Below are 21008 nucleotides of genomic sequence, written 5' to 3'. Positions count from 1 at the left end.
AGCATTTGCGCAACACACAAAGCAACAATATATTAGGTACTCCGCACAAGGTTATATCAAAAATAGCCTTTGTATTATTATAAACATATTAGACACATAATCACACATTTACACTGTGCCAACTGGCACGGGCAATATTCACAGGGGAATTATATTTATTTATTTATTTATTTATTGGCATTTGTAAAGCGCTACTTTCGCTCCGGAGGGAGCATCTTGGCGCTGAGCACACAGAAGGTCGACTATGGGGGGCGTGGATCAGATAGCTGCGAGAACTGAGGAGTCAGATTGAGAGTAAATCCAAGTTTTCAGGGATTTCCTGAAAAGGCTTTCTGAGGGAGCATGCCTAAGGTTGGGGGGGAGACGGTTCCATGCCTTAGCAGCCAGAAACGAAAAGGTCTTTCCGCCCTTGGATTTTAATTTTATTCGGGGTTCAGAGATGAAGTTAGCGCCTGATGACCTCAAACAGCGAGTTGGAATGTAACGCTGGAAGCGCTTGGTCAGGTAGGATGGATCCGTGCACCTGGTAGCTTTAAAGACAGTAACTAGAAGCTTGAATAAGATTCTCTTGTGGAGGGGCAGCCAATGGAGGGCGTTGAGGGCTGCAGAGGCCGAGGACCTGCGGGGGAGTTTCAAAACAAGCCTAGCTGCTGCATGTTGAACACTTTGTAGTTTTTTAAGAGAGGATTTCTTGATGCCTGCTAAGAGGCCGTTACAATAATCCAGCCGGGAGAGGATAAGCGCCACCGCGACTGATTTCCTGGCTGAAATAGGCAGAAAATTAAAAAATTTCTTTAATTGCCTGATCAGGCTGAAACAGCGCCCTGCGGTAATGCGCACATGCTCATCGAAGCTGAGGGAAGCGTCAAATTGAACGCCCAGATTGCGGGCTGAAACAACCGCGCTCGGTGGTGCTTCGGAGTTATGAGGCCACCAGTCTTTGGGGGAAAAGAGTGTGCCTTTACCTAGGGGTATTATTTCTGTTTTGGCGCTGTTGCATTTTAGATGATTCAGGTTGAGCCAGGAAAAGACTTCTGACAGGCAATTTTGGAATCTGATGGCAGCATCAGGGAGTCTTTTGTCGATAGTGACGACAAGCTGGGTGTCGTCAGCGTAGGATGTCACAAGAATCCCATGTGACTCGATCAACGTGAGAAGGGGGCCATGTATACATTAAAAAAGAGAGGGCTCAGGATGGAACCCTGGGGCACCCCTGAGATGATGGATCGTTCGCCAGAAAGAAAGGGGCCTAAGGAGACCGTTTGAGAGCGGTTGGACAGAAATGAAGTTATCCAAGCAAGCGCAGAACCCGAGACACCAATCCCACGCATTCTATTAATTAGAATAGCATGAGAGATGGTGTCGAAGGCCGCGGTTAAGTCGAGCGGGATGAGGACAGCCTGCCTGCCCTCATCCTGCAAGAACTTGATGGTGTCTGACAACTCAATCAAAGCGGTTTCTGTGGAGTGGCCGGGGCGAAAGCCGGATTGCTGTGGGTGCAGGATACGTTTATTTTCCACAAAATTTTTTAATTCCTCATGGACTAGTTGTTCGGTGATTTTGCCTAGCGCAGGGAGAAGGGAAATTGGGCGCATATTAGACAAATCAGTAGGGGATTTATTTTGCTTTTTCATGAGGGGCTTGACTATGGCCTTCTTCCACTCAGTAGGGACAATACCGGAGTTGAGGGATTCATTCACAATCGCATTGATTAGAGGATTGACGGACTCGATAAGGTGGTGCAGGATGACTGGGGGGCAGGAGTCAGTAGGGGCACCTGATTTGCAGGCCAGGATAGCTTTTTGCGTTTGCAGTAGGGAGACTGTTGTGAATTGATTTAGTGAGGGAATAGTTGTGTCAGGCTCTTGGGTTGGAATGGGTAAGGGGGGGAAGTCCTTATGAATATTATTAATTTTCTCCTCAAAGAAATCAGCGATTTGGTCGCAGAGGGTTTGTGAGGGGGGGATTTCAAGTGCCAGTGCTTTGGGATGAGTAAAAGATTTTACGATATTGAAAATCGTTTGTTGTTTCTGTTTAGCTGAGTCTATTGCTAGAGTGAAGAATGCCTTTTTTGCTTTTTTATATTAGAAAGATATTGTTTTCTCTGGAGAATGTATATAGATCTGGACGTAGGATCATAGGTTTTTCTCCATTCTCTCTCCAAAAGCCTACACTTAAGGTGACAATCAGTTAGGGCCGGAGTATACCAGGGGGCATTGGGTTTCTTTTTTCCTCGGACTGGTTTTTGAATAACAGATTTTGAATTGACAGAGACTACTCTGTCAATCCACAGATGGAAGTTTGTGGAATCTAGTGAAGCGTCACCCATGATGGGAGGGGGGGGACAGCCGGTTGTGGATTAAGTTTGATGTACTCAGCTACCTTCTTCCAATTGACAGGGAAGGGGGTGTCAGAGTGTTTAATGGGGGGAGGGGACAAGGTTTTGGTATTGATGGAGAAAGGAATGAGACAGTGATTTGTCCATATTTGTGGCAAAGGGATAGAAACATCTAGGGAAGTCAAGTTTGTGCAAATGCCGTCCAAGGTGTGCCCGGCACAATGGGTAGGATGGGAGACTAATTGGGAGAGACCAAAAATCTCAAGGGAGTGGCGGAAGTTGAGAGTGTGGGGGTCAGTACCGGATTCCAAATGAAGATTGAAGTCCCCAAAGAGGGTGAAGGTGGGGTAATGAGTAAGAAGAGCTGCCAAAGTTTCATCAAGGGAGTCCAAGAAAGGGGTGGCGTTTCCGGGGGGGCGATAGACGAGTGCTCCTGAAAAGGCGGAGGAAGAACTGGTTTGGATAACAAATCCCAGGGACTCACAATCCTTGAAGGAGGCCAGGTCGAATGTATGGCACTTGAGTGCTTTCTTTACAATGATGGCCAGCCCGCCTCCCCGACCAATGGGTCTATCCCGCCTGAAGATGGTGAAATCAGGGGGGAGGGCGGTAGCAAGATCGGGGTTTGAGGCATCATGCAACCAAGATTCAGTAATGAATAAGGCATCAAGATCGGCTGATATAATAAGATCATGGATGTCTTGTCCGTGATGCGCTAAAGATCTGGCGTTGATGAGGCCACTATTAAAGGAGGTTGTCTTATGACGAGGGAGAGGGGGAAGGGGAGGAATAGGGCTGACGGGGCTGGAGGATGACCAACCACATGATCGGCAGGTGAAAGGGCCCCAGAGGTGGTCAGAAAAGGAATGAACACAACAGGAAGGACTAGGTAAGGTGGGGCGCATAGAAAGCAGCGCGGAGGAGTCGTACCTGAGTACTGGGGATGTAGGAGCAGCATGGCCCACGCCCGGCGCGGTCCTGGCGCGGACGGGCGCAGACGGGCTTGGCTTAGGCGCGGCTTCGGCGCGTATCCGGCGCGTATCCGGCGCGCCCGCTGCGCCAGCCCGCTGCGCCGTCTGGCTGCTTTGCACATTATGTAGGGAGATAAGAGGGTGGGAGTAGGGCGCGACTAGAGCGCTCTCCCCGCCTGCCTCACTCAAGATGGCGCCCACCGCCGCCGAGTGTCGGCTGAGGAGCGGTAGGGCGGAATTAAAAGAGAATGAGAGGTGTTAAGGTGTCAGAGTGCCTAAGGTATCAATTCCCCTTAATTTTAAAGCCCCCAAAGATGAACTTCAAGCAATTTTAAAAAAAATGTTAAAAACGCTCCAAATGCAATATTCACAATGCTGCTAAAATTGGGAATCCAGATAGCACGTTCGTGTACACATCAGCCGCTCGCAGCCCCAGTTCCCCTCACTAGGGAGAGCTTCTGAAGGGCGCCGAGCGCTGCAAAAGTTCGATTAAAATACACCAAGAGGGCGGGAGTAGGGCGCGACTAGAGCGCTCTCCCCGCCTGCCTCACTCAAGATGGCGCCCACCACCGCCCAGTGTCGGCTGAGGAGCGGTAGGGCGGAATTAAAAGAGAATGAGAGGTGTTAAGGTGTCAGAGTGCCTAAGGTATCAATTCCCCTTAATTTTAAAGCCCCCAAAGATGAATTTCAAGCAATTTTAAAAAAATGTTAAAAACGCTCCAAATGCAATATTCACAATGCTGCTAAAATTGGGAATCCAGATAGCACGTTCGTGTACACATCAGCCGCTCGCAGCCCCAGTTCCCCTCACTAGGGAGAGCTTCTGAAGGGCCATATACAGGACCAGGTCCATCAGGCCACGGTCAGAACCATCAGAACAGGTAAGTATTAACCACAACCAGTAATTACGGGTACCATAATGACCTCTGCATTATCACATTATACATAAACCCACCCTAGGCCCAAACCTCATCAGAATAAACACATTACGCAATGGGCCTCACCAGCATAAACACATTATGCACCAACCCCATAAGCATAAACACATTACGCAAACAGGTACTACCCCAAAACATCATAGCATGACATGAGGCATTAGCACATTAGGCCCAAACCCTCCTAAGCATAAACACATTACGCAATAATCAAGGTAGGTCAGGCATAAGCGTAATCATAGGCAGGTACCATACTAGGAATAAATCTTATTAGGCCTAACTACAGAACTGACCGCAGGCCATCTGGCCTTTCACTGGGGCGTCAATGCCCTATGTCCAGAAATGTTAGGGCTTCTCCAGGGCTATCCCATTAGCCCTCTGGCTGCCAATGCAGCAATCAACAGTGCGCAGTTGCACAAACCTAAACGTAGCAGCTGCCCACTACTTGCTAGGAAGCTGTGGAGCAGTACGTGGACCTGGGCACTCACTGTGCCTCTCCTTAAAATGTCCCCAAGGAAAAGAATGGGGCTGGCACTATGGTGCCTCCTGAACCCGCACTGGGGCTCCTCAACCAAATCTGCCCCCACGTTGCAGCTGCCCACTGTCTGGTGGGGCAGCTGGGAATTAACCAAAGAGGCCCTCTCTCAAACACTGCCACCTTTTTGTTGGGGCTGCCTGCGCTCTAGCGGCGCAGCCCTTCTACATGATCGGCACCAACTGTGCCTCAGGGACTCTGGTTTGCCCCACTCACCAGGACTATTCTGGTGCCTCCTCTGGCAGGGGGAGGCACCGACTATCGGCCACAGGGAAGCCCCACTCACTGGGATAACTCTGTGGGCTCCTCCTCCAGCGCGATCTCATCTGCAGTCCCAGCTCCAACGTCGGGACTCCTGGCCAGCTGGTAGACTGCACGCTGGGCTCTCCTCACCTCACGGAAGCCCCGCCACCAGTGCAGTGCGGGCGGTCTCTCTTCGCTGGGACCAGGACTTTACCGAGAAACCCGTGAGGTGCTGCACAGCTTCCCCCACACAGGGGGAAGCCGAAGTGGAGCCCACCAGGCCCCGCCCACAGTCAGGCGTGGGCGTCTGGTTTCCGGTTCACTAAAACAGGCAGCGGCGGTGACTTCTTTCTTTTGGCCGCAGTGCAGGGTGGGCACCCGCTCCACCTCTGAAACGCGGGGTGGGCACCCGCCGTAAATCTTTGTTTTAAGCACAGCTGCAGGGTGGGCACCCGCTCGACAAGGCAGGCAATTGCGGCTCTTCCTGGTAGCTCGCGCGGTGGGCACCCACTCTTGAGATAAATACCAAAGTGGGTTAGGCTCCCGCTGAAATCGACAAAAACACGGGGTGGGCTCCCACTCCATCAAATCAGCACACAAGCGGCAAAGATGCAGGGTGGGTAACCGCTTGGTGTGCACAAATGCAGGGTGGGCTCCCGCTTCTCCCAGCATCCCAGTGGGGGAATCCCCACATAGGGATTCCCTCGAAGCCAGCTGCAGCTCTGTGCTGCAGAGTCCACGCACTCTTCCTCCCTCAGCAAGTTAAAATACGCGCCCAGCCTGTCACCCACCTGACACGAACAGGTACGAGGCAAGCCCTCATGGCAGCAGCAGCACGCCCCAGCTGGATCAGCACACCAGAACTGAACAAAATTATGGGGGTCACAGCCCCTTCTATTATTCACCCTTTCCCTTTGTCTGCACCAGCACAGGGCTTGGGGACCCAGCAGAAACTGGTTCGGGGGTAATTGGAGCATTCTGTTGACAGGGCTCTTCTTCCCCATTGTTAGGTTGGGTCTCGCCATCAGACACACCACAGGGGGCGGAGCCAGCATTCACCAGGGAAGCACCACCCTATTCAGAGTCTGGGGATTACCCTTCCACTACTCTTCCTGCAGGTGTCCCATTCAGCTTAGCGCTGACTCACCCTGCCCCTCCTGGAGCCACCCACACCTCTCAGCCCCTGTCACTCACAAGCCTAACATGCAGTTCACATCAGTCAGGCAGACACACAGCACACAGAAATGCCAACTTCTAAAAGTCAAGAAACACCAAAGGGCCTTTACTCAGTAAGGCTGAGTCAATATAACCAAAAAACAAAACAAATGCCAATACTGAGTAAAACTCAAACACTTTTTTTGTGGAGGCCAGAATCTATGAATGAAACATAAGATCCGTACTTATTACTAAATCTTCAAATATTTATTCAATAAATCATTTGTGGGATATATTATCTTTCTACATGTGCATCAATACAAAGTACAAAAGAGAGAAAAGACTATGTACATAAAATTACAATTCAGCAACAATTCACCATACAGTCAATGCAAACTTTCAAACATACTTCACACATATTCAATCAAACATTCTTCTTCAACATACATATCATCCAAACAACACACCAGAACGGGTTAAATTAATTTTGCGTAACCCAAGATCTGATGGGCAACACTCACAATCCCAGACTCAAACAACCAAATCAATAAGATGAAATCCAAATAGATTGTAGAAGAGAATATAAATCAACAATATTTCCTACAAACAACAAAACTAAATAATTGCATTAATGACTCCATTACAAAACATGGTTTGTTTTTCCCAGGATAACAATAGGTCGACGCGTTTCGAACCCATCTGTTTTGTGGGTTCTCATCAGGACCGTAAGACTCAATAAAGGAAGAGACAAAAAAACAATTCTTAGAAGACTTCCCACTGCTAGTTGAAACCACAGCACACACCAACCAGTGTAAACCGCCTACCTTATTCACTCTGCAGAGCAGATCAGCCACTTCAGACACATACAGGTGTTAACGTGCTGAAAAGACAGACAAACCAGAAGGACAGAGTCTTTAACCCTAGTAACTACAACAAAATCTGTCCAAAACATACTTGCAAGAAATCGTAAAAGCGCTCACCGCCAGTGTGACTTGATCGCGTGTTCCCTTTTTTTGAGCAAATGCCGATGCCAGGGAGACCTGCCAAAAATTAGCCTGCTATTAATCCTGCTGGAATCGTCACAAACATTATGCCTGATAGAACGCAAGAGAATCGGGGCTCACCTTAGCGGTATGACAGGGATGCCTGTAGATGCTTCACTCCATATAGCCGGTTGGACCAACTGCTCTGTGAAAGAGAAAGTTTATCCTTTTTGCGCATTTGACCTTGCAAAAGCATGGTCTATAACACTAATTGAACCACACGTGATTTACCTTGTAAGGTAGCTTTTCTCTCATAGACCGCGTCCACGTCCTTTGGTTTCGGCGTGTGTCGTCAATTCCCTCAAAGAATGATGGAAAATGCAGCGTACAAGCTGGGGCCTGTCATATTTGACTTTCAGAGACGAGTGGATGCCCGCAGTGGGGCCGTAGCCTCATGAGCGTAACCGAACCCGCGTCGTCATGGGTACCAGACGCTAAACAAAACTTTATTCGTAAAACATAAAGCCGGACAGGCTTCGCTCAAGCCGAACCGAGTGGCAATGTTCCCTGCTCCGTGTATACAACAGGGCTTGTCACGTATGTAGCTAAAATTCCACTAATAATACATTGTGTCCTAACCCGTCAAACGTTGGGTATATGCTGACAGAGACCTGGTGACTCTGCTTCCACAATTCATTCGGGTCTGGAGGCTTATCAGGGTGGGTCATGCAGGGGGGCAGCTCGAGCTTTGGGAGAAATGGAAGAAACCTCTTTCATGCTGCTAACTGCACATGTCTGAAGTACATTTTTAGCTCCTACTTTGGTTAACATGGTCAGGAATGCTAGTTCAGCCACAGAGCGCGAGCCTTCCACACTCTTAGCTGTGATTAAAGGGGCCAGCCAACGGACGGGTAACACTTACGCATCGTCACCAATCTTACACTGATCAACTTGCTACATTGCCAAACAACATGACCGCGTTGTTGCAACAAATTATCCAAAAACATCATGTACCTTAATGGACATCGATCGCCGATCCATGTTCTAAAAATTTCGGATAATTCATTCAATCCATGTATCGCTGTTAAATTTCATGATTAGCAGTGCCTCTCGTTGACTCAATTTTCTGTCTATGTCACCACCCTGAGAGTCGACTAGGACCCAAAGAATTTTCGTTTCTACAAAATAAGAGTCTGAGGGTGCCGGTCTTTTATGTCCTGCCGAAGGTGCACAAAAGGGATACTAATCCACCCGGTAGGCCAATCGTGTCGGGCTGCGATTCTTTGATCGATTGTTTTGTTTTTTGGAACTTCTAAAAGTGGCACTTCTCCACCAGTCATCATAAATCTGCGAACACCATTGCGCAGCATTTATACTCACAAGTTCATACATACTAAACTCGCCCCTACCACTCCTCTGATACCAGGAATTACCATGGACACACTTAACCCCAATGCATTCCTATGGGAGGGCAGGCCAATCTCACCACACGCACACAGCAAGCTCACAACTTTATACTGGACCACAGTGCTAAAGTACTCTGAGGCCTAAAATCACCAACTCCAGGTTACAGAAAAAGGCTAGGAGAATGCAAAAAGTTTTGGGGTGAACCTGCCAAAAGGGCCGTCCAACAGGAACATGGGCAGCACTTCTGTCCCTGGTCCCGACCAGTCTCCAACAGGCCTCTCCTCCCTTAGCCTCAATGCCCGGGCTGAGACACCCTAAGCGTTGGCCTTTTATAGCCCTATTAATCAGGTGACTTCTTCAGCCAATGGGAACCCTAGCCCTAACACTATCTAAACACAACACAACCCCTTAAATCTAGAACCAGTAGGAGACCAGGACCTTACAGCCAATCTTAGCCCTAGTCCAAGAACCCAGTCAGTTTCAAAAACCCTGATCTCTTCGTCCAGTAGAGGCCCTAGCCATACCAGTAGTCCCAACCCTAGTCCAAGCAACCAATGGCATAGGAAGTCCTAGTCCCTACTTCCAATCGAAAGCCTAACCCTACTCTTAGTCCCACACCTAGTACAGCAACCAATCACACCAGAAGCCCTAATCGCTACTTCCAATTAAAGACCTAACCCTAGCCCCACCCTAGTCCCGACAACCAATAACACAGGAAGCCCTTGTCCCTACTTCAAATAGAATTCGTAACCCTAGCCCCAACCCTACATTGATTAAATCACACTCAGAAACCAATCAGAACCCTCAAATACCCAACCAATGAGGACACTAACCCTAATCCAATAGAAACACCAGATACAACCACCAATCATTTCTCTCAACCTCGTTGTTTGTTTACTGTACCATACTAGGCTATTGTAATTTGTAACGCAATGTTCCTCTGCTATAGCGCTCTGATACCTACGGATCTAGCCAGCGCGTTATAATTAGGGCTCCCGGTTTTATGGTATTTATTTTTTTAACATTTCCGTCTGTATTTATCCATATTTATTTTTTTGTCATTTTATCTGTATATATCTGTAATAATTTTTGTCGCTAGCAAAAAAAGATGTTGTAGCTAGTATTTTTCCACATTTATTTAAATAGACAGTGCACACAGTTGTTATAGGTTTAGCTATATGTATATATGCTCCAAATTAAGTAAACACAATAGTCATCTGAAAACGTTTCCACAGAGATTACTTGCAGTACTAGTGAGCTGCTGCTGTGTTACAATATAGAAAACACTGTCATTAACCATGATTATTAAATGTAAACACATTTAGAATCTAGACAAGTGCACCTGTGCACTTTCAGTGACCTGAAATTAGCCCCCGCCCCCTGAAATCTGGCTCTAGTTGCGCCTCTGCCATCTGCGGCCTCTGAATTCCTTTGCTACTTTCACACGAGCGTGGAAAGCACCTGCCCTCTGAGGCACGAAGCACTCACACAACATGTGTTCCCACTTTGGCCCGGATTAGAGGTGCTGAAAGAAGCTTTCAATTTATCGCCTTCATGTTTGACACTGTTGATTGTCTGCATTTAGATCACTAGTCCTTGAGCCAAGCAGAGGGAACCCCTCATATCAGCAGCTTCTACCTCTGCACCCATGAACCCAAGAGGGCACATTTAGGTAACTTTAATGTCATTTAACCCTGAATTAGGAGAGAACACATAATTGTGTGCACCACTGCTCACTACTGGCATCAGTAAAAGTGTGCAATGCTGGCAGCAAACACACATGCATGTCAGCACTGCGCTTCCAGAGCAATGTTGCTGTAAGGCACTACAAGGCAGCTGCCCGGGGAGTTACTACGTAGGTAGCAGCAGATTGCCCCTGGAGCCACTAGACACGATCGTAGGGCACACAGGCTTTGCCTCCAGGTGCGCAAATGAATGCCCTGGTGAAATAGGCGTTCCTCTTCAAGGTTTCTGGGCACAGACCTGGGCATCTCATTTTTGGGTGAGGTGCTGCAAGACGTGCACCTGCCTGTGGGGCATATTTGAGGACTCTTAAGAAAATACACAGCAGCAACGCTGTGTGCAAGATCAGGTGTGAATCACTCGTTCTTGCAGTGTGCACACACCTGGCTGCCTCTCTTTCGGGTGAAGTGCTATATAACCTTCGCAAATACTAATAAACAAAAAACGTTTTTTTCCTGAACGCTGAGACCTGAGCAACATGGGCGATGACCGGTGGAGCTGCTTGACAGCTAATGAGGAGTCTGGCCCTGGTTTTCTCCCTTTACCGTCACCTACCCAGCCGAACATTGGGCATTGTTCCCCCTCGTCTCCCTGCTTTACTACTTCCTCCCCTCCCTCCTACGAATTATTGAAACATCGTTTATGTGTACTGTACCTTACTATGTTCTTGTATCTGATGTAACTTGTAACATAACAATCCTAAATGTAAAGCGCTCTGATACCCTCTTGTGTCAAGTTCGTGCTATATAAAACTTTATAAATACATAAAAAAAAAAAAAGTACCAAACAATTGCAGACTATACAAGGTCCCAGCTACCTCAGACAAGGTTTGCTGGCCAGGGAGTTGGAAGCTGCTCCTCTATTCAGGAATCTCCTAGGAGACAGACGGGCTCAATCCACACTGGGGACTTCTGCTGGTAAGGACCTAACAAGCTTGTCCTCTAACAATACTGTTTGTATAAAAGTTTACTCCCTCTCCTGGCCAAAAACGAAGTGCACAGTCCCTATTAAACACAGTTTAAACAGCAGATTACTGCTGTCTCAGAGCACCCTCTGATGTAGAATATCCCTGTTGCTGGGGGAGGGGAGGACGGGCTGGTTTCAGTGACTTGTTAACACAAAATGGTGGCTGGGGGTGCACTGCTTAACATACAGGTCTTAGCACAGAGCAAAAGAGACATTTGGAGGGAAAAACTGATAGTCACAGGGACTGAGAGGGAAAAACTACAGAGTCTGGACTGCAAATCCCGCATTTCAATAGGTTAAATGGAAACAGTCACGGGAAGAAAAAACACAGGTTTAAACCCAAACATGGGATAAATTATGCAATCATGGGCAGGTTAAAACTACAATTTTAAACTGTAACAAAGGGAAAATTGTTTTTTTAACATATTTAGGAAAGAGACAGCAGTAGTCTGCCTCTTTACTACTTCCTGGACTCTGCTCACTGCAATCTGGGGCACAGGTGGGCTGCGACTCATAAAATTGAGTTGCCCTGTTGATAGTATTGAGACTCATCGTGGTAATCTTCATCCTCCTCCTCCTACTCTTGACATTTTGCATGCAGTTCTGATGGACTATGAGCCACACCATGAAGATCATCATATCCCTGTATGTCTAAGAGATGCAATGGGATTAACGGTGAAACCGTACTGTATTCAGGTTGGTTGAGCTTAGAAAAGTCTTGGTTACCTTTGTGATCTGAGTAACCCTCATCGACGGTGTAGATGAAACTGGTAAGGCAGATTCCATCGTCAACGCTGTTGTCTACTGTGTCGTCGTCGGTGCCAGTGCTGACGGTGCAATCATCGACAGTATCATCATAGACGGAAGTGTCAATGACGTGGTCGTCGTCGACGGGGCACTTTTTGACAAATCGGCCCGTGGCAGCATCTTCGGTGGGAATTTCGGCGGCATCTTTGTCGGCGGCATCTTCGTCAAATGCATGCATCTTAATCAACGGTGTAGAAAGTTGGCCTGGTATATGCTGTCCACTAATTAAAGTGGGCACCTTGCACCAGTTCAAACAACCCGTATGATGTATGAGGTCAAAGATAACCTTTAGAAAGCTATCCTAGTGGTAGCTGTAGAGAGCCGCCTTCAGGCTTAATCTTGAAGGAATGTAAAGCAGCTTGTTTTACCAGAATATCACCTATAGTATTAACTAAATGAAATTAGAAACACACAGTAGTTATAAAAATAAGTATTTATTTATATTACAATCTCTAGTATCCTCTACACGAGGATACAACACATGCACACAATACTTTAGCAAAAAAACTGTTGTAAGCAGCACAATACACAGTGGGCTCCAAGGGGGATATCAAACCATATTCTAAAATAGTGGTATAAGAACCACTACTGGAGTCGAGACAGGGTCTAGAGCACATAGAATCTCTGGGACCCCAAGGAACCCCCCAAAGTGAGTAGAAAGAGACCCCACGGAGGACGGGTGCAGTATGCTAACACGACCATGGGCTCCATACAATTCTATTGGGAAGTGGCGTTTACAATTTTAAAGTTTAAGGACCCTTCTCGTGGACTTTAAAGAAACTCTTTGGGGTTCGGTTTATGCAGTTCCCAAGAGGGATACTGTCTTGCTGGAGCCTTTGGTGTCCGCAGGAGCTCAGGATCAGCAGACCGTTCATTTGCGTTACGGTGCCTACGAATGCAGGGGAGTGACTTCACCCCAAGGGAGAGTCTTCAGTTGTCCTTAGTGGTCCTGCATGGAGGCTGTATGGTGCAAGGGCACAGACAATGCCTTGGATGGAGAGGGAGACGAAGTCAGGCCCAGTTGAAGTCCAGCGAAGTCCAGAGTATCCAGACGGTCGAAGGTCAGTGGTTTCTTGTTGCAGAATCTTGTCCATGTAAAATCTAGAGTCTTATAGCTAAGTAAGCTCTTATGTACCCACGGGAGAGGGTTGGACAGAGTCAGGGGACCCTACTAGGGGAGGGTCAGGACAGAGGGGAGGTTACTCCCATGTCCTTTGTCCAGTTTCACACCAGAGCAGGAGCCAACGACTCCCAGAACTGGTTTGAGCTGGACTATGCACAGGGACACCAAATGTGCCCCATGTGCAGACTGTCAGGCACTTTGGAAGTGCACCCACCCAACCCCAATACACTAAATCCTGCTCGAGTTTGGCTCAGTAGCAGGGGGGCAGAAATATGTCTGTGGTCGGCAGCATCCTTTTTGTGCTGACCGGGTCGAGAAGGCTGGCATCGGAAAGACCAGTGACCCCAAGAAACTCGCTTCAGAAGTTTGGAATCATACAGGTATGATTCAAAGGTGTTTGATACCAAACACAACATGTTTTATTTCAGCAGTTTTCGAGATAGCATTTACCACAAAGTTATAATGCACCTCTACCTATATGTCTGGCTGAGTCACAGACAACCCGGGAGAATGGTCTCCGAAGGCTGCAGAGGGGCTTTGCTCATTCAGGGGCACCCTATCAAGTAAAACCCAGCACCCTGTCTTCAGGATTGTTCGGGCGTGCTATAGGAGTGACTTATACGTTTTAAGTGTAGCGACCTACATATATAGTAAACCTATGTTTAAAGTAGGTGGTGCAAGCACTAGCTTACACAGGCTGCAATAGCAGACTTATAGTTCCATTTTGCATGACCTCTCATGGCTGGCATAATACATGCTTCAGCCCATGGGAGGCCTCTGGGGTACCTATGCCCTGGTGTATACCATATACCAGGGACTTATAGGGGTACCCCAGTATCCAATCTGGAGTGTGTCAAAGTACATGGCAAAATATTTTCTAGAGAAAGCAGAAAGACTGGGGTCCTGATTAGCAGGATACCAGTCAGACTAGTCTAAAACAAGCAAAACACCAGGCAAGAAGTGGGGCTAACTATGCAGTCAGATCCTACCTTCCTATAGACGGCAGCTTCGTTGACAGCATCATCATCGACGGCATCATCGTCGATGGGAGAACGTCGAAGGTCTTTGAGGATGGAATTTTCGACGTTGACGAGATCTTGGAGCGCGAGACTCTTGTAGACAACATAGGAGCCAAGATTGCTGTTGTCGTCACAGTTGCCATTGACAGTGGCGCAGACGATGGTACACTTATTGTCGTCGGCGAGTGTGGAAACGTTATCGACAAAGGTTTTTGGGGAGATTTCTGCTTCACATAGTCTGAGATAGAGGCTCTTGGGCGATCTTTGTCTTTTCTGGATGGCATGGAGGGCACAGACAGTGTAGGCTCTGAGGAGTGCTTCGCTCTTTTTTCCTTCCTAGAGCCTTTGGAGTCATGAGAAGGTCAATAGTGTTTACTACCTTCTCCAGTCTCTTGATCTGGCCCTTTTGTGGAGTTGTGGACGATTTCCCCCTCTCCTTATCAGACAAAATTTTCTGGTGCTTTTTGATTTGGAGCCACAGCAACAACCTTCCCTTTCTATCCCTGTGGGTTTTATATGAAAATGTGCTGCAGATCTTGCATTCCTTCACCTCTTGCTTTGGATGCAGGCAATATGCCCTCTTAATGTGGATCATCCACATGGAATCTTTTCCTGCCACAGGTTTTACATAGGCGGAAAAGACCCCTCTTGTCAGACATGGTGTAAAGATTGTAGAAATTCCAGAAGTTGAGTAAAAAACGGAGTAGCACTCGGGGAGAGTACTTTCCACACGGTGTGCAGTGAAAATCTGAGTGAAACTGCCTATGCTGGGAGAGTTCTAGAGGGTGCTGACAGCGGATTGACTGTGTTTCAACATATGGTCCACTTTTAAAAAAGAACATAGATAGGCTATCAATAACATGGCATCAGGCCATTATAGCCTATGATATTTGTAAAACACTTTGATTGTTTTACTGTCGGACTCCCATCTTGTGACTGGGAATGATTCAAGCATGTGAATCTATGAAATATACCAATACTGGATAACCGCAGTTACAGGTAAGTAACTTATTTTCTTCTCCTATCACACTCCATGGCCAACTGAGCCCTACAGTTGCCACTTAGTGGGTCTCTAACTCCTGTAGAGTTCTTACACCATGTATTCTACCACCCAGCAATGTACCTCCAATATATAGAGCATTCGCAATCGACCCATGTACTACACTAGCTCTGTTCAGATCCCAACAGGTCCAATCAGCTTTTCAATTGTTCGAATGCCAGTTGAAGTGCATGCCATTAAGTTGAAACAGTAAAGCATGCTATTTACAGGCTTTCAAAGCTATAAACATAAAGAGATGGGCACAATTTATTCCATGTTTTCTAATTTTATATCAACCCTCTTAACTGTTTGTTTCCAACTATTGAGTTTGCTTTGCTTACTTCCGGCTTTTCATGGTAAGAACGCCTTGGTAAAGATGGTCCAATTGTTTTTCAGAGAAAATTAGATTTCTCTTGTTCCCCTCTTTTTCTTCATTTTGTTTTCAATAAGTCAGATTAAAACTTTTGTGTAATGGATGAAAGCCATTAAGTTAATGTAACCATTTATCATTGATTAGTGCTATGGCTGTCAAATATTTCCAGGTTTTTTTCTCCTTTACTTTATCAGCAGCACAATAATCGGCAGTGTGACCAAATCTTTCTATATTTGTTTAAGATTGTCGCTCTCAATTGGGAGTCTTTACAGATTTATTTTTTTTAAATCGGAATTACTTCATACTTGCTATTCAGATTTACATTGTAGCATTGTGAAGTCTAGTGGGGGACACATTGTTTAGACTGAACAGTCTGATAACCAAAAGTAAGTTGGTTCCATGATTTGTGCCGTAGGAAGTTGTTAGATGAAGGGTCTGTAGATGATAGAGATGTGTGGTCTAATGATAGTGGTTATTCCTCCCTAGAATTTGAGAATCAGCTGCCTCTGTTAAACATATCTTACCTTCAGCTGCCTCTTTGTACTTTTTCTCTATGCTGTCCTGTGCACCTAGTGACTCATAGCCGATGGAACACGCTGTTCTTGGGAACAGCTCTCCCACCATGTGTAATAATCTTCCCTCTTAAAAGTATCCCTGCCCATGTGTCATCAGGGTGTATACGTTCACAGTTCTCACAAGCCATTTGGCTCTTAGTCTATTCTCTCACTCTTCTGTACCAGGCCTCTCCACTCCAGTTTTGCCAGACAGATTTTAGGTATTCAAATCAGGTTCAAGTGGGAAGTCATACGGAAAGTGTGAGGGTGATAATAGTGTTCGAGGCATGTGGGCTGCTGAATTCATACCTTAGCATAGATCACCGCCTAGTGTTGGGTCCGGATGTTTGCACTTTGTTGTCCTGGAAAAGTCTTCGAAGTAATCACGAGATAGGTGATTCCTCCTGTAGTGTAGTTCCTATTTTCCCAATAGGCCCTGCGCATTGGAATAACATAAACAATAGTATGGACGTAGAAGTGCGGATCTTCCAGGTCTTTATTGACTATGCTAAACTTAATTGGGTTTGTTACCAACTAGCTCAGAGGTCACTGGAAACTTTCTTGACTGAATAGGAAGTGATCAGCTTCCCTGGTACAGACAAGAAGGGATTCAGTTTTCCAACAACCGCATAAACATGACAACTTTGCTCCTTAGAATAAGAGTCAATCTCTAGAGTCGTGTGAAACAATAGACCGTTATTTTACTCAGTCAGTTTTGTGCAGATTACTTTCACCAATGTGCAGAGAATAGAGAGACGGGCGTTTTCAATAAAAGGTCTTATTTATTGAACAGTCTTTCTTCTCATGCAAGAGAAATGAATTGCCACAATTGCAAGACTAGTTATTATAAAAAGTGCGTACAGTAAAATGAGGATTGCGAAATAATACTGTAAAAGCATTGATATGGTTTCTTAGCCATATGATGGTTAAAATGAATAAAATATATACATTCATATATACATTAGGCTAACGTACTCAACTGGTGCTTCTAACTACTCCTACCCCAGTGTACCTGACCTAAGCCTAACACGTGGAAGGGAGTAAGTAGCAGTTTAAGTTAAGTTGGTTTTGCCAAGGTTTGCTTCAAGAATTCTCTCTAAGGGTTTAGTCAACACCATACCTCTGGAATAGAATGTTGGAGGTCTTGTATCTCCTTCCAGGACTCGATATCCCAGTCACTCGCAAGAGTAGGCTGCAAACGCCGGAGCTGGATTTTCTCGGCAGGAGAAAAGACAGCGTCTCTCTCAGCGTGTCAAGGAGGGGCAGCGTCCGTGGGCAGCTTGTATCTGCTGGGCTCTGCAAGGGACAGCTGTTCTGCTCCTGTGTTCACCACACCATCGTTCGCCGATGTCGTTGAGGCAGCGGTAGCATCAGCAGCGTTTGCTTAAGGCAATGATGGTATTATTTATATCTGAAAGGTGCCTTGTTTGACGTAAGTTTTTGGACATAAGACGTCAATAAAGATGTCACTAGGAAGTGATCGTCTCTCAGTGCTCATTAGAGTTCTATTACTAATCAAAACATAGCAAGCGGGGCTTTCCCAGGTTGCTGAGTTTTATCTTGTTGAAGAACTTGGAGTGTAATCTAGGAATCTTAGATAGTGGCTTCTGCTGTGTCATTTGCTCTAATGAGCTGCAGAGGAAGAGATTCTGAAATGTGGCTCTGTCTCATGTGAGGCCAGAGACGAGTTTCTGAATATCACTCTTGATCGTTTATGCCATTATAGGGGTATGAATGGATTATAGCCGTATAGGGGCATAAGGTCACATAATTGATCGGGGTCCTAGATTAGAACGCGACACTCCCCTGGACTACAGTGCGCATGGGCATCTTCTCCATCTTCAGATTGTTTTTTTCCGCCATTGGGTTCGGATACTATTCCTCAACTCCAACTTCGGAACCGAAACTTTTCAACTTTCTAAGGCCAAAAGGCCTTCTACCTCGACGGTATTGTTCTCGTTCGGTAAACCTTTACTCGATAACACTTTCCATCTTGATCTGGTCGTCAACGCTGGCCGTTGGGCCTTTTGGACGCCACGTGGGCCTGCTGTCGATGGAAAGGACCCCCATTTAAAAGGTGCCCACAATGTCACTCCAAGTTCCCACATACTGATACACATACAGTATGCAACAAGTGCCTCTCTCCCGAGCACAACGAGGAAAACTGTCCAGGTTGTCTTTAGTTCCGGTCGAAGAAGACTATCCGGAACTGAAGGGCTGCTAGACAAGAGATGCAGCGACAGGCACCGGAACTGGAGAACATTTTCAAAGACGAACATGACCTCCCAGAAGCGGCGGACTCCGACCTAGAAATTGTCACCGTAGAGGACCAGTTGGACTCCGATGACCAGATTACACCGGGGCAAACCGTGAGTACCAAGCCCCCTACCCAGCTTTCATCTCAAGACAAGGCTCCGGTTGAAGCATCGCCTAAAGGCCTTAGCCGAGATCGACAAACTCCTTCAGAGGCCCCGCCTTCCGGCTCGGCTCCGAATGCCAAACCCAAGCCTTCTGATACCCCGGGAACGAGCTACACTCTTCCCAAAAAGGCAGTCGAACCGAAAAAGGTTGTCGAGCCGAAGAAAATCATCGATACAAAGAAGGGTGTCGAAACTGAAACGCTTGTCGATCCCAAAAGAATACTCGACCCGAAAAAGGCTGTCGAGTCGAAAAAGAGTGTCGACCTCCAAAAAACAGGTCACACTAAAATTCCTGGTGACCCGAAGAAGGCAGCTGAGTCGACGAAAAAAACGGTTGATCCGAAGAAGGTTATCGAACCTAAAACACCAGTCGACCCGAAAAAAGGTATCGAACCGAAAACACCAGTCGATCCTAAAAAGGCTATCGAGCCGAAAAACACGGTCGATCCAAAAAAGGTCGTCGAACCAAAGAAGGTCGCCGAACCAAAAAAGACGGTAAAGAAACACGTCGAACAAAAAGGAGTCGCCGACCCGAAAAAGGTCACGACCCGAAAACAGCAGTCGAGCCGAAAGAAGCTCCACAGCAGAAGGCCCTCGAGCCAAAGACTCATAAACAAGTGACTAAGCCAAGATCATCGGCGCCAAAACCACGGACAGTTGAGGAAGAACTTTTCCACCCTGATCCAGTGGAGGAAGAACAACCTAAACTGTATATAGACCCTAAAACAGCACGGGTAACAGTTCACCACAGGAAGAAGAGACCTTTAGACACTGACACTTCTTCCCCTGTTCCTCCAAAGAAGAAAGACTTTGCAACATCTCCCTCAAGGCCTTTCACTCCTCCTCCTTTCTTTCCTGACATGCATTATGTACCTTACTCTCCTTCAAATTATGATGAGACAGAAAACATAGGGGACGATCCTCAAGATAACTTTGTAGACCCTGAGGATCCGGATGTACAGGATAACACATGGGATGACCAAAATGATCCCTATGATACATATGACCCACAACCCATCCCTGACACCTCTACATATCCTACAAAGCCGTCGCCTACTGACGACACCATTGTCTTTAACCAACTAGTGGATAGGGCAGCTAAATATCATAATGTAGACATGCACACTAACCCAATAGAAGAGGATTTCCTATTTGACACTTTTCCTACTTCAGAAAAAAGCGTACGTACACTTCCTATGTTAAAAGGGGTACTAAAATACGCGCCAGACATATATAAAGATCCTGCCAGAGCGCGTGTTCTCAATCCCAGAATTGAGAAAAAGTATAAGGCAGCCCCTAAAGACCATTCTTATATTAAATCACAGTTGCTTTTAGACTCATTAGTGGTAGCAAACGCTCGAAAGTGAGCTAATTCACAAACAACAGATGTTCCCCCTCCTGACAGAGTCAAAGATACTAGAAACCTCAGGCAAAAGAGTGGCATCCCAAGCAGCAAATACTTGGAGAATTGCAAACACACAGGCTCTATTAGCCCGATACGATAGAGCACATTATGACCAGCTGGAAGGTTTACTACAACACCTCCCAGAACCATTCAAATTTAAAGCTAACGACGTAATACAGGAAGGCAAATTTATACAAATGCTTCTATTAAATGTGCACTTGACGCAGCTGACACAGCAGCTAGGTCCATAAACACTAGCGCAGAGGTCTCCAAACCGGTCCTGGAGGGGCGGATCCAGGCCAGATTTTTTGGATATCCCCATTGAGATACATGTAGTTATTTTAAAAATCTGGCATGGATCCGGCCCTCCAGGACCGGTTTGGAGACCACTGCACTAGCGTATTACTATTCCGGCATGCGTGGGTACGCATTTCCGGATTTAAAAATGAAGTGCAGTCAACCATTCTCAACCAGCCAGTTAACCAAGACTTTCTGTTTGGCCCTGCAGTATATACCATCTTGGAGAAGATGAAAAAAGATACTGATTCTGCTAAGTCAATGGGCACACTTCAGTTTCAACAATCTAGAAGTTCCTTTCGCCGCTCCTCCTTTCGAGGCTCAGGTAGAGGCAACACATCCCAAACTTCCTCTACATTCAAAATTAATACCCAGAGCACCTTTAATAAAGGCTCCAACAGAGGAGGTTATAGAGGCAATAATAACCAGAGCAGAGGATGTGGCGGCAACAACTCCAGACCCTCCACCGCCACCAAACAGTGACTTGCTCACACTCCCTCCAGACCACTCAACACCGGTCGGAGGAAGACTAACACAATTCCTACCAGTCTGGAACGCAATTACCACAGACAGGTGAGTGAGACAAATTATCCAGTATGGTTATTGCCTGGAACTCACTTCTACTCCACCTAACATACAACCAAACAACGTCCTATGTCCAAAGAACACATCACGCTGTTACAACAAGAGGTAAC

At 46.6% G+C, this 21008-nt stretch overlaps 1 protein-coding gene across 3 annotated transcripts in view; it reads left to right on the top strand.

The window, feature by feature from the left end:
- Nucleotides 1-21008, top strand: part of STX18 (syntaxin 18) — a 705236-nt gene that overhangs the window by 328617 nt on the left and 355611 nt on the right. The gene's annotated exons all lie outside the window — the stretch shown is intronic.

The sequence above is a fragment of the Lissotriton vulgaris genome, chromosome 1_1 (assembly GCF_964263255.1).
Source record: "Lissotriton vulgaris chromosome 1_1, aLisVul1.2, whole genome shotgun sequence".
NCBI classification, from domain to species: Eukaryota; Metazoa; Chordata; class Amphibia; order Caudata; family Salamandridae; genus Lissotriton; species Lissotriton vulgaris.
The sequence above is the reverse complement of the archived record's forward strand: the minus strand, read 5'-3'. Positions and strand labels throughout refer to the sequence as shown.